Below are 13863 nucleotides of genomic sequence, written 5' to 3' on the forward strand. Positions count from 1 at the left end.
TTTGCGTCCATGCCATGTGGGCCTAACAAGTGGCTGGACCACACGTCAGTGACCCAAAGGCAGGTGCCTTTAAGGCACCAAAGTAGCCTCCACCCCGACACGACCCTGGTCTGCCTGGTGCGCCTACATTTGAGAATGCAAACGAATCTTCTTTCATTTGTAATGAATCTGTATGTATTACCATGCCCATGTTTTCCATGTAATAATTAGTCATTCGAAACGAGATACTCCCTCCGTTCACTTTGGTAAGTCGTTGCAGACAACTTAAAATGAACAGTTTTGCACATTGTCTGAAATGTCTTCAAGGTCTTATAAAAGTGAACAGAGGGAGTACTATAAATTAATTAATGAGGAGTTATTTGAAAAGAAATCGAAACGGTATCCACGCTAACGTGGATTAGAGTGTGTGTCACATAATTAGTTATTTGAATTAGAGTGTGTGTTACGTAGCGATCTCCAATTCTAACATGGATTTCGCATTTCATTGTATCCATGCTACTTTTTTAATACAAATTCATATGTATATGATGAACACCATGGTAGTGAGAAAACTTTTGGATGGATTCAAACATATGACCTAGAAAAAAGCACAACAAATTGAGTCAATGTCAACTTTATGAAACTTAGTATGGAACGAATTTGAAATAATTACTCATATGCATGGTCCTCAGTTCAAGTCTTACAATGTACACCGATGTTAAGTCTCGTACTATGTACATTCAACCACCCCCCCCTCCGCACACACGCTACATACTTCCTATATCGGTCAATCTTCCTCTCCTAACCACCTTAGGAAGCTATCGGTTTCCAACACACGTTCATTCTTTCTCTCCATGTTTCGATCTCTAAGTCTCTCAACTACACAACCCCTTTTTCCACCCTGTTACCAAATGTATTTACCTCACACACCCGCCATTGCACCCCATGCTGAGCTCTCTCTCTCTCTCTCTCTCTCTCTCCCTCTCCCTCTCACCCTCTCACGCTAAATACATGCATTGCCTATCTACCCCCCCAACCTCTCGTGCACACGCACACACGTTGTATATCTAGGTCACTCCCTCGTGACTGTCTCACTCTTTCTTCCGCACGGCGGGCCACACTCGCTCAATCTTGCCCTCTTTATCTGAGTCTCGTTTAACCTCGTTTTATTTCACACACAAAGGATTTATCTCCCTGTTCGGGCCTCGATCGACACACTCTATACTCTCTCATGCAAATTGTCTATCTAGGTCAGTCCATCCAAGCTGCCGCCACTCTTTCGACCTCATGGCGGGCCACGCTCACTCAATCTCTCTCTCTCTCTCTCTCCATCTCTCTATGTGTGTGTGTGTGTGTTTGTGTGTGTATGTCTCAATTGACCTTGCTCTTTCTCAGACAAAAACGATATATCACCATGTTTGAGGCCAATTTGACCTATTCACATTGTATACTCTCTCACGCACATTCTCTATCTAGGTTACTCTCTCCAACCCGTCTCACTCTTTCGATCGCATGACGACCCTATGTGATCGATTGACCTTGCTTCCTCCCACGTACAAGATATATCTACACGCCTGTGACTGGATCATCTCTCAAGCTCTATCTTACAGCCCTCACCCTTGCCATAAGCTCAATCGGACAATATCTCTCCAGAGCATATATATCTGTACAATGAATGTCGGACCACACTCGATTTGTCTCTCTATCTATATGTCTCACGATTGACCTCGCTTTCTCACACCGTATCTTCCACGCATTGAAGCTACTACCTCTCCTTCCCTCGCAAAGCCGGAGCTATTCACATTGCGAGGGGCACTCCAACCTTGGATTAATTTGTGTAGGCATTTATTCCGGTCGGTTTAGATTATATTTTCGTAGCATTCGGCCCACAACTACTCCAAACACCATTGCAACCCCCGAAACTCCCCTAGTTGATTTCCCTCTGGCTCGGTCATCGCTCTCTCGCACGTCCTTTCTCGCCTTCAATGTTGCACCATGGTATTATTGCAAAAAACTATGTTGTTCTCTTTAATTATTATAAATAAGCTACAAAACTACACACCGATAGTCCATTTGGAATGGAACAAATTTCGACCCACAAATTAAAGTGCTACAAACTACACACCGAGGGGCCCACATGTCATGAAACAAATTTGGACCCATATACAAATTAAAAAATAATGTTTGTTATACCCCCCTTTGTTCACATAATGTTTTTATATTACCATAGCCTATTTAATGGATAACATGTAATATTATTTTTAGTACTATTTGCCTTCACTTACTGGTGGGTTCCATGTGTGCTCTCTCTCTCCTCCCCTTCTGCGTTTAGACGCAGGGGCAAACACGAAGAAATCGCGGACGATGTTGCCGTTGACCATATCTGGACGCGTTCACATGTCACGGCACCAGTTTCACGTACAAGCAGCACTAGTCAGTGTGTACGTGCAATGCACGTTAATTTGGAAGTATATTAAGTGCATGCGGATATTAAGTAGGATATTATTTGCGTGTTATTATGTGATTAGCACTATTTTTGGCATGAAATTAACTACACGCTAAACGTGTTGAGCGCTCGACATTGAAGCAGTCTAGGTCGTTGGATGACAAGGAATAGACTTGATGACGGCTTGATGACGTTTTATATTTAATTTGATACGACTCTAACAGAACATTCAATCGATCAAACCATTGACTTCGTTCAGTCTGACTCTGACTTTAAATTATACGACAATCGATATAAAATAAACGGAAATGATAAACGCTCGGATTTTAAGCATGGCAATCCGAATGTTTTTCATGGCAAATTTAGATTACGCGATGGAGGTGGGGGCGTCTTGCGGTGGGAAGCGGCTCCTCTGTCGTGCTCTGTGTGTCGTCGGGCCACTGATCGACGATGATGGCGGCATCTTGCGCCGTTGTTGGCGTACTCATGGACGTTGGCCTAGCTTCAAGGAAGGCCAAAATTTTCCGGACTTCGGAGCGAGTCAACTGGCGGGAGGAGGCGATTGGTGTTAGGGCAAGAAAGCGATCAACGGCTGCCATCCATGCCACCGAGGGGGGCACTGGCACCCGCGTGGGGACAGGCGTTGTCAACGGCGCAGCGGAGACATTCATGTGCACGGGCACCGGCACGGGCACTGGCACGGGCGCGCAGGTCAGTGCAGACGCAGGCGCATGCGCTGGCAGGTGCACGAGCACCGGCACGGGCATGCGCATCAGTGCACGCGCAGGCGCATGCGCTGGCAGGTGCACGGGCACCGGCACGGGCATGCGCATCAGTGCACGCGCAGGCGCATGCGCTGGCAGGTGCACGGACGCGTGAAAGTTGGCGGGGAACTCGTGGAACCCCGTGGAATCGATCTCGGCGACAATGTGCGGCTCCCAGCCCATCAATGCCATGGGGATGGGCGCTGGCGCAGTCGGGGCGACGGGAGACGGAACGGGAGCAGGGACAGGCGCGGCATCTTCCCGCAAGGCCAGTTCAAGCTCGTCCCAAAGAGCCTATGTTCTTGAGACTCCAGCTGGGTGTCTTCCTCAGGAAACTGGAACACTAAGGGCAAACCATCGTGATGCGGCATGGCGTACGTTTAGGTCAGGCTAGTTGGAGGTAGACGGCAGGAGAGTCGGAGAGGAAGAGAGAAGATTGTAGCGATATCGGGTAGTGCGGGGTTGATTTTAAACTACGGCTCCGGTGACATTAAAAGTGGGAGCAGTTGGGAAGGGCTCGCCTCCCGGCGAGCCTACACAGTGGTCTGCTCGCACGCCTCCCTGTCAGCCGGCACAGCAGTCTGCTCGCACGCCTCCCGTATACTCATCACACGGTTGCTCAGACGGCACCTGCTGATGAGAAGAAGGGACTCGTGGCGGCACAAAACGCCCATGGTTTCAATAGTGAAAGCGTTCGCCTTAACGTGACAGGCCTTTCTTCCAAAATACCTTGGCTCTTCATTTGTGCAACTTGTCATAAGCAGCTTGGCTCAAATTGAAGAAAAAACTTTCGAAGTAATATTTTTGCCATATCACGTGACCATGCTCAGTTTCAAGAATTCATGCTCACTTTTGGATTTTCTGAAATTTAAGATCGAGGATTCGAAGCAATATCATAACCTGCATCATGCAATAAATTTTCAAGCCGTACATCTGTCCTGTTGTATTTCTTAAGAAAGGATTTGGTTAAACATTTTTCTTAGTTAGACTTCAGACAAGTTATATATGCAGAGTAAAAGGATAATCCTTCCATACCTAATATATTAACTCAAGTACTAGGCAGGAACAAATGGGCTCAATTCTGTGCTCATCATCATGTAGTAGTAGTAGTACTAGGCAATGCAGTTCACGGGTGACCTTGATGAGCGGCGACCGAGGGAATTGAGCCGTGCTCGGCACGGTAGGTAACATTGTCTAGTTACAAAAGCATCCATCCGTTGTTCATCTTTAGTCATTATCGGCCGGGGACATGAGGGGAATTTCCTAGGGATGGAATTCTGGCCGCCAGATATTTCGACTTGAAACGCTGAGGCTCGACTGGTTGGGGTTGCCTAACGTGCGTACCACACATGCCAACGAAAGACACGAGCCCGGTGTTTTTCATTTTTTTATTTTTTTAGGATCAACTGGAGCCAAGGTCTGGCTGGTACGCCATTGGGTCCTACCATTCGAGAATACGAAAGGAACCTTTTAAATCTATGTGTATTACAATACCCATATTTTACTTGCAAATACTATTCATAACGTGGTAATTGATTTATGACGAGTTGTTGAATTAGAGTGAGTTTGTGATATAGTGATCTCAACGTGGATTTCACATTTCATGGTATCCATAGGAAGTTTTCCTATGCAAATTCAAATTTAAAAGATGAACAATATGGAGGTGAGAAAACTTTGTATGTATTAAGCATATGACCACACACACACGGAGACACACCCACACGAACACAACAACAATCCAATAAGTATAGTGCATCTATTTTTCCAAACCATGCATGTATGACACGAATTCAAAAATACTCCTTCTATTCCTAGATATTAGTCTTTTAGAGAGTTCAACAAGTGACTACATACAGAGCAAAATGAGTGAATCTAGACTCTAAAATATGTCTATATACATCCGTATGTGCTAGTCCATTTGAAATCTCTAAAAAAACTAATATTTATAGGAACAAAGGGAGTAAAAATGCAAGACATGAATGGTCCTCAGTTCAATACTTAAAATGAACATGAGACTTAAACATGGATATTAAGTCTAGTACTACAGTACTTGCAAATGTTGTGTTTAGGCGGAGCTATGATTGTCGGGGGTCAACCCCTCGACCTTAGATAAAATTGTTGAACTCTGTTTAGGGTTGTTTAGATTATATTTGTCCCCACCCTCCCAACCATCGACTGGTTGTGCCCCCCCACCCCTCCTCCCTGGGAGAATATGATGTGCCCCCATACCTTAGATGCTATATGTCGATACGAGTTGCTTGGAGCTTGTAGATCTGAGATATAGCAGCTCACATGATGTGTCTTAATATTTTAACAGGAAACCTTGATTAGTTTGAGAATTGCACACAATTTGAACAAAAACTACTCAGATGCCCTTGGATCCCATATCCAACGACCTCGAAGCTCGTATCACCGTAGCATCTAAGATGAAGGAGGACATCATATTCTCCTGTATGTAAGAATATCATGTGCTACCACACCTTAGATGCTTTGGTGATACAAGCTCTTCGGAGCCATTGGATTTGTGACCCAACACCTCCTCGGTGGTTCGAATGGTTTTTTGCAGAAAAGCCCCAAAAGAGTTCGGCCACTTCTTACAAGCACAAAGACTACTTAGATGATATTGGATCTCAGATCAAATGACCTCGAAGATCGTATCACTGTAGCATCCAAGCTACGATAGCACCTTATGTTTTCTCGCACGGGAGTATATGAGGTGCTCCCGCACCGTAGATTCTATGGTGATACGAGTTCACTGAGATCTAACGGCCCACAATAGGAGGTTTGAATGTTTTTGCAATATACGGCTGATAGAGTTTGGGTAATGCGCACAAAGTACAAGTACTACGCATGTGCCATCTGATCACTGATCAGACGACCTAGATGTTCATATCACCGTAGCGGGTCATTAAGCTATGGGGAGCACCTAATATGAGCAACGGGGAGCCGTAGGATTGAAGATGCAGCGGCACACACGAGGTCTTAATGTTTTATTTGTAAAAAAACCTTTGGAGAGTTTGTAAATTGCGCATAACTACAAAGACTACTCCCAAGCCATTAGATCTCACTTCCAACGGTGTAAAAACTCGTATCACCATAGTATCTAAGTTGCGGGGTGGATGTGATATTCTATGCCGCTGTCATTTTCGTTCGTAAACTTGCAAAATATGTGTAACTCATGTCGTTACTTGTCTAACCGCGCAAAGTGTTTGTTCAAAAAAACCATCCTACACTGAAATATCAGAACAACACATGGGGGTCCCACATGTCATGAATTAAATTTGGACCTAAAACTAACAAATATGAAAGAGCAGATTCGAACTGGCAACCTGGACTACAAAGCGTAAGTCAATAGCCTGAATCAACAACGATTGTTGGCTTTGTCCCATAATTTGATTTTATACAATATTACATTGAGTAGAGTAGAGGGAGTGCCTTGTCAACACATGCATGACCGTTGTCTCACTTACTGGTGGGTCCCAGGTCTGTGATCTCAATCTCTCTTCTCTCCATTGTCTAACCTTTGCACGGGCACACACGAAGAGCGGCGCTAGCTTGCCGTGGTTTTATTACAACAACAACAAAAAAGTTTGGAAAATAGAAGAATCGCCTAGAACAAGAGACTTGTGGCTGGTCGAGATGGAGCTAACCACATCTATCCTCCGTGCCATGTTTGCATGATGAAGCTGTGTGGCTAGTGGGGTGTTTTCAACCGACTGGCTTGGTCCCGAGGTTGAATCATAGGTACTAGATTTACTGCCGACGTCTGATACAATACTCCCTCCGTATAGGTGAGTAAGTCACCGTGACCAAGGAGGAGGGGAAAACGAGAGACCTTAATGTTTATTTGCTAATTAATAACATTGCATGCAATGAAGTAACCACTGCATGTCGTGTTTGGTAGTCTCAAATCATTAAAAGCGTGCATACCCCTCATCTCTTATTGGTTGATGTGTCAAGAAACAAGAAACGAGATACTCCCTCCGTTCCAAAATAGATGACTCAACTTTATACTAACTTTAGTACAAAGCTGAGTCATCTATTTTGGAACGGAGGGAGTAGAAACTAATGCACCGCGCTAAGTGTTTTGGGATTTTTTGATTTTCGTAAGATGACTTACACACCTAGACGGAGGGAGTATATTTTTACACGCACATTTTTCCTCCGTGACGAGACGTGGCACACCCTACCGCGCTGTTTCGGGGTCCTCCCGGGTGGTGCACGCATATATTATTCCTGACGTGGGACGCCCTACCAAGCGTTTTCTGGGTCCTCCTCGGTCGTAGCACCGAAGCAATTAAATGAGTCGTCAAATCATGAAAGACCACCTTTCCTGCCGAGTACATCAGTGAAGCACGGTGGCTAGCTAGTTGGGCTAGTTCGACCGATTAGCTAGTCCGCCGGCACATTTGTTTTTTCACCCCTTTTTTATCTACTTGTCGGCAGGTAAATTTAAATATCCACCGCAGCGTTGCTCTGGTGTTTGGGTGCGGAACGATTTTTAATTTTTTGATTGACAGGAGAAGGCGCGGCAGGATTCTTAATTTTTTTGATTGACGGGAGCAGGCGCGGCAGAAATTAGTCACGATGACTCCGCCTGTAAAACCCACTGCTCCCTGATGTGAGACGTCGTCGACTGGAGTTTTACCGTGGTGAAAACCAAAAGATTCCCCGCTCCTCAGCTGGCTCCCTCCGCCTTCCCGTAGATTGCATTGCCTTTCAGCCGTTTCGCCCCCTTTGCTTCCTCTCCCCATTGCTTCTACCTAGTGCCATGGCGGCGCAGCAGATCACGGAGTCCGAGGTGAGGCTCCTGACACAAGAGCTCCATGCCAAGGATCTGGAGCTCAGGGCCAAGGGCGTGGAGCTCCGTGAGCTCAAGGAGGAGAGGAGTGCCATGCTCCTCCGTTATGTGCAGGAGTTCACGGAGCTTCAAAAGCGGCAGGTGTCCACCACAAAGATGCTCAAGGCGTCGGCGGTTTGCTGCAGAAAGTGGGAGATATGATAGGCCGTCAGGGGAGCCGGCTGGAGCGCGAGCGGGCCAATCGTGACGAGGTCTAGGATCGCCTCAGCCACTTGGTGAACCAAGTTGCCACGCACATGTTGCGGATGCGTGATTCCTATCGTCGTGCCAACGCCACGATGCCGGCCGTCGGGCCAAACCCGTTCGACCACCCGGTCGACTTCAAAGAGCTGCTGCTTCCTGACTTTGTCTCTTTCTTCACCTATATCTCCGATGAGATGAGCCGTCTCCACGCGATGGTGGGGGCTGAGCTGGACAAGGAGGGGTTGCAGGCTGTCGTCGCCGTTGCCGGGCAAATTCTTTCAGGGCTCTGTCACCAGAATCCATTCGTGCCATTGGACGCCATCTTTGACGAGCTGGCTCCCATCGACCGAAAGTGGGCTCTGCGGGCGGTTGCACCCTGCATTACCAACATCGTGCGCCTCGAGAAGCAGAGGGACTTCGGTGGTGTTTAGGCGCCCTCTTCATGGGCATGTCCATGTCTCGGCGCAACATGACCGTTGGATCAAACTCAGACGATGCAGATCAGTCACTGTAGCAAAAAGCGTGTGGGTGTGTTTGGTTGCATTCTCATCTCAATATAGTTGTTTCCTCTTCGTGTATTTTTATTAACCTACTAGTGTGGACTCATGCACCCTTCATGCACTCTGCAAAACACCCAAAAGTGGGTCGAGAAGGGAACATTTGCTCCCATCCTGTGCACCCTTCATACGGAATTCCCCTTCATACACCCTGCCTAACACTATTCGTGCTTCATATGGTTCATGTTTCGTGGAGTACTGTAGGACCGTACTCTGTGCGCTGTAGACCTACTTATGTTAACATTGATCTCATCGTTCATTCTCGACCGGACAGTCGAAAAAGCGGTACTATGTTACATATAGGAGTAGTTGACATGCGCACAACATCATTTGTTACTGTCATATCTTACTACACTAGCAACGAGATTGTCTAGTACTGATGTATGAACCACTGCACATGCCTAGTAGTAGGAGCACTGTGTATGTTCAAGTGGCTGCCATGTATCGCACTCCTCCGTCATAAGAGTGGAAACGCTTGCTGTAATCATTTTTTTCTTCAGAAAAACAGTGGACACGCTCTACCGTGCGGATCCTCCTCCAGCCATGCACTAAATTACTCACTTTCACCGACGTGTGGGACAGCCAGCACCTGGGTCAACCAGCCATGCACTAAATTACTCCGTAGTAGAGTGACGGTAGACTACCCCGATCGATGCGCCCCAGTAATGCCCAATGAGCCATCAAATCACAAAACCCCCTCCTTTCCAGCAGTAAATTGGACGGACGAAGCAACCATCATTTCACTCTTCTCTCTCAGCTTCCTCTCTTGAAGAAAACCCCCACTCGCTTCGCTTCTCCCTCATCTCGTTCCTCCTTTCACTCTCTCTCAGCTTCCTCTCTTAGATGGACGCTGGAGCACCGGCCGACGTGATGTCTATGGCTCTGTCCAAAACTGTCGAGGCTCATGGTACGAAGAAACGCAAGCACCTCGCCGAGACTACCGCAGACAAGATCAAAGCCATTGCCCTATCCAAGCCCCCCTCTCTGGGATCCCTCTGTCAGTGTCAAAACCGGCGGATCTCGGGTAGGGGGTCCCGAACTGTGCGTCTAGGTGGATGGTAACAGGAGACAAGGGACACGATGTTTTTACCCAGGTTTGGGCCCTCTCGATGGAGGTAAAACCCTACTCCTGCTTGATTAATATTGATGATATGGGTAGATCTACCACGAGATCAGAGAGGCTAAACCCTATAAGCTAGCCTATGGTATGATTGTTGTTCGTCCTACGGACTAAAACTCTTCGGTTTATATAGACACCAGAGAGGGCTAGGGTTACACAGACTCGGTTACAATGGGAGGAGATCTACATATCGTATCGCCAAGCTTGCCTTCCACGCCAAGGAAAGTCCCATCCGGACACGGGACGAAGTCTTCAATCTCGTATCTTCGTAGTCCAGGAGTCCGGCAAAAGGTCATAGTCCGGCCATCCGGACACCCCCTAATCCAGGACTCCCTCAGTAGCCCCTGAACCAGGCTTCAATGATGACGAGTCCGACGCGCAAATTATCTTCGACATTGCAAGGCGGGTTCTCCTCCGAATACTTCATAAAAGACGTTGAACACAAGGATAGTGTCTGGCTCTGCAAAATAAGTTCCACATACCACCGTAGAGAGAATAATATCTGCACAAATATAATCTCCTGACGTATTGAGTAGCGTGACATCATGCCACGGCCAAGCCTTTATTCGAATCGTTTTACTGTCCCACCTCAACGCGTTTAGCAATGTGGTTTCCTTGGCACGTATTGTCAAAGCAGAGATCGCGTCCCCTTATTCCGGGATTCTCATCAATACAGGCGTGGGTAACCCAACCGCGCCATTAATCACGGCGCTTGGGAGATAAGAGAGTTTTACCAGGCTGGCGGGGGCACACAGTTTCGGACGCCCATATAAGGGTATAAGGATCCACCCTTTCCATCTATGCCTTCTTCATCCTTTGCTTATCCATTTCCGTGCACTCGGGCTCCGGCTCCCAAGTCCGCACTTCCCACCTCAACCTTCTCCAGCCATGTCCGGAGCGGGAGGCAGGTGGATGGCCTCCTCCGTCACGGAGAGGCACATCAAAAAGTTGAGGAAGGCCAGATACTTGTCTAACAACATTGCGCACAGGCTCCCGGATGAGGGGCAGCTCATCCCCACCCCCATGCCCCATGAGAGGGTGGTGTTCCTCCCCCATTTCCTCCATGGACTAGGCTTCCCTCTTCACCCATTTGTCCGGGGGCTCATGTTCTACTACGGCCTGGATTTCCAAGATCTGGCCCCGAACTTCATCCTCAACATCTCGGCGTTCATCGTGGTGTGCGAGGTCTTCCTCCGGATCAAGCCCCAGTTTGGCTTATGGCTAAAGACCTTCAATGTCAAGCCGAAGGTAGTGGGCGGCCGGCAAGTGGAGTGCGGAGGCGCCATGGTGGGCAAGATGGCCAACGTCACATGGCTCGAGGGCTCCTTTGTCGAAACCATCAAAGGGTGGCAATCGGGGTGGTTCTACATCACCGAGCCGCATGACCCTGAATGGGTAGCGACCCCCAAATTCCGATCTGGCATCCCACACGACTCACCTCATGGAAAGATACGGGCCTATCATGGGGTAATTCGGCAGAGCTGACCGGACTCCAAACCTGCGTCAAAGACCTGATCGACAGGAAGGTTAAAGTTGTCACCATAGTCCAGGTCATGCTCTTCCGCCGGATCCTCCCGTGTCAACGACGGGCTTTTAATTTATGGGAATTCGACCCGGCCCAGCACCAAACTTTGTCCACGCTCTTCGACACAACACAGGAAGATGCTTGGAAGGTGCTTTTCAAGAGCTCCGAGGTTTACCCTCCCATTACCGAGGATCGCGGATTCTGCGCGAAGCGCCAAGCCAGCGCGGTAAGCTTAGTTTACCCGTTACAGGGTACTTGTTTTTCATAGTTTGACTCTATTCGGGTTTTAAGCTCCCATTCCTTTAACAGGACTGGCAGAAGAAGTCCGGACAGATCGACTATCTGGCTCCTTTACCCGAAGGCCCAGCAGACGCCCGAAGGCCCAACTCATGCACGCTTGACGAAGCTGCTTTTTCCGGCACCTCACGTGGTGTCGGAGAAGAAGGCCAAGAAGAAGGCCACGGGAACTCGAAGGAGCTCCCGTTGCCTGGTGGTGTCGGACTCATCGCCCGATGACCCCGAAGCGCGCTCCTCCTCCGAAGACGAGGAAGAGGAAGAGGAAGCCTCTCCCCCTCCAACGGGGGAAGGAAAGAAAAGGAAGGCCGCCCCAACTGGGGAGACCGGAGGGTCCAAGAAGGGGAAGACCCTTCTTCCGGACTACGCCACCGACGCCGAAGACGGTGGAGAGGAGTGTCCATCCAGGGCCAAGCCCCTGGCAAAATCGTAAGTATCCCGATACCAGAATAACTCATGGCGCTCCTTCATTGCACAGTACCTTCTGACGCCGAATATAATCATGCAGTCGCCCAAGGCTCAGCTCGACGATTCGTCGAGCGGCTCCCTGGATTCGTCGGATGTGAATAGTCTTTCACTCCCGACTGCTACCTCCCCTCGCCCTACGGACGATGCTAAGGTGGAGTCCCACAAGGGGCTAAGCCAGGAGGAGGTGGTCCAGGAGGCGCCGCAAGGCGACCTCTTGGACTCCAGGCCCAAAGGGGATAAAACCCCAGAGGGATCTAAGTCCGGCCGTGGGTCGGACACCGCACCGGAACCTTCAGTGGTTCCGGAGTCCGGTAGGCGGCCCCTCCGTAAGAAGGGCAAGCCTACGATGCTGGCGACCTCCGTCCAACCGGAGGCGCCGAACAATTTGCAGGGGGTGCTTAACGGCGCCTCCATCGACGAGGAGCACCGCACTATTATGAGTGCGGTGATCCAGAAGGTTTAGTCCGCCAAGAGCGGGCTGACAGGAGCCTGTGCCAACCTTCTAACAGGATTCGAGGTATGTATTTAAAACATGTAAAAGTATTACTGCATAGACAGTAGCCCCTGATGCTCAGTTTGGTGTTCGGAAAGAAAAGCTGAACTGAGGATCTAAAAAGATATACGTGGGAGTTTAACATAAATATGTCAATATGGGAATGCAGGTTGCGCTGCTGACCTCTGTTGCACTGACTGCGGAGGCCATGCCAAGAGGCAGCTAGAGGACAAGGAAGGTAGGTAGTACCTTATATAAGTATATAAAAAATACCTAGTTGCAAATAATGACAGGACCAACGTGGGTGTTTACAGGGGCCACCACCGAGGTGGCGACCCTGAAGGAAGCGCTGTCCAAGGCCGAAGACAATGAGGCCATGGAGCGCACCGAGTGAGAGAAACAAGAGGCACAGGTGGCGGAGGTACGGCAAGAACTCAATGCGCTTGTGAAAAAACACGAGAGTTTAGAGCTTGACTCAAAGACTCGAGAGTCCGAGCTTGCCTCGGCACTTGAAAGCGCCAAATCTGCCAAGGGCGAAGCCCAAAAAGCCCTCCAGGAAATTGAGGCGATGAAAAAGATAGTGGCGGGTAAGACATTCTTTATGCAAAGCAAGCACGTGAAAGTAAATTACCTCTTACTTACCCGAATCCGGAGCTCTCCAGGAGCATTCGTAGATCTGCCCCACAGTGTGTCCGATGCCGCCGCATTCTACCGGGCCGAGGAAGGGAGCTCGACGGAGAAGGTGTTCTGGTCCCAGTATGCTGAGGCCGGACACCCGGTGCCCCTGAGCGACCAGCTGAAGCAGCTGGTCGAGCTCCATAAGGCAGCCGAACAGGCCATGAAGGGCCTTATAGGTCGGCTGTGTCTTGGGGAGGCCATGCCTGGGAGCTACTTTGGGCTGGTGAGGCGGTTGGTGGATGCCTGTCCACGGCTTGAAGTCATCAAGCGCTCCGTATGCATCGAAGGGGCTCGTAGGGCCCTTGCCCATGCTAAAGTGCACATGGGCAAGCTAGATGCTGAGAAGCTGGTGACAGAAGGGCCACCGGAGGGGAAGGAGCATCACAGGCCCGAGACGTACTATGAGGGAGTCTTGAAGGGTGCCCGCCTTGTGGCGAACGAATGTTCCAAGGATTTAATTTTTTAGTAAACTCGCTCGTGTTTATCATGTGTGCT

This window comes from Triticum dicoccoides, chromosome 1B (genome assembly GCF_002162155.2).
Source record: "Triticum dicoccoides isolate Atlit2015 ecotype Zavitan chromosome 1B, WEW_v2.0, whole genome shotgun sequence".
Lineage (NCBI taxonomy): Eukaryota > Viridiplantae > Streptophyta > Magnoliopsida > Poales > Poaceae > Triticum > Triticum dicoccoides.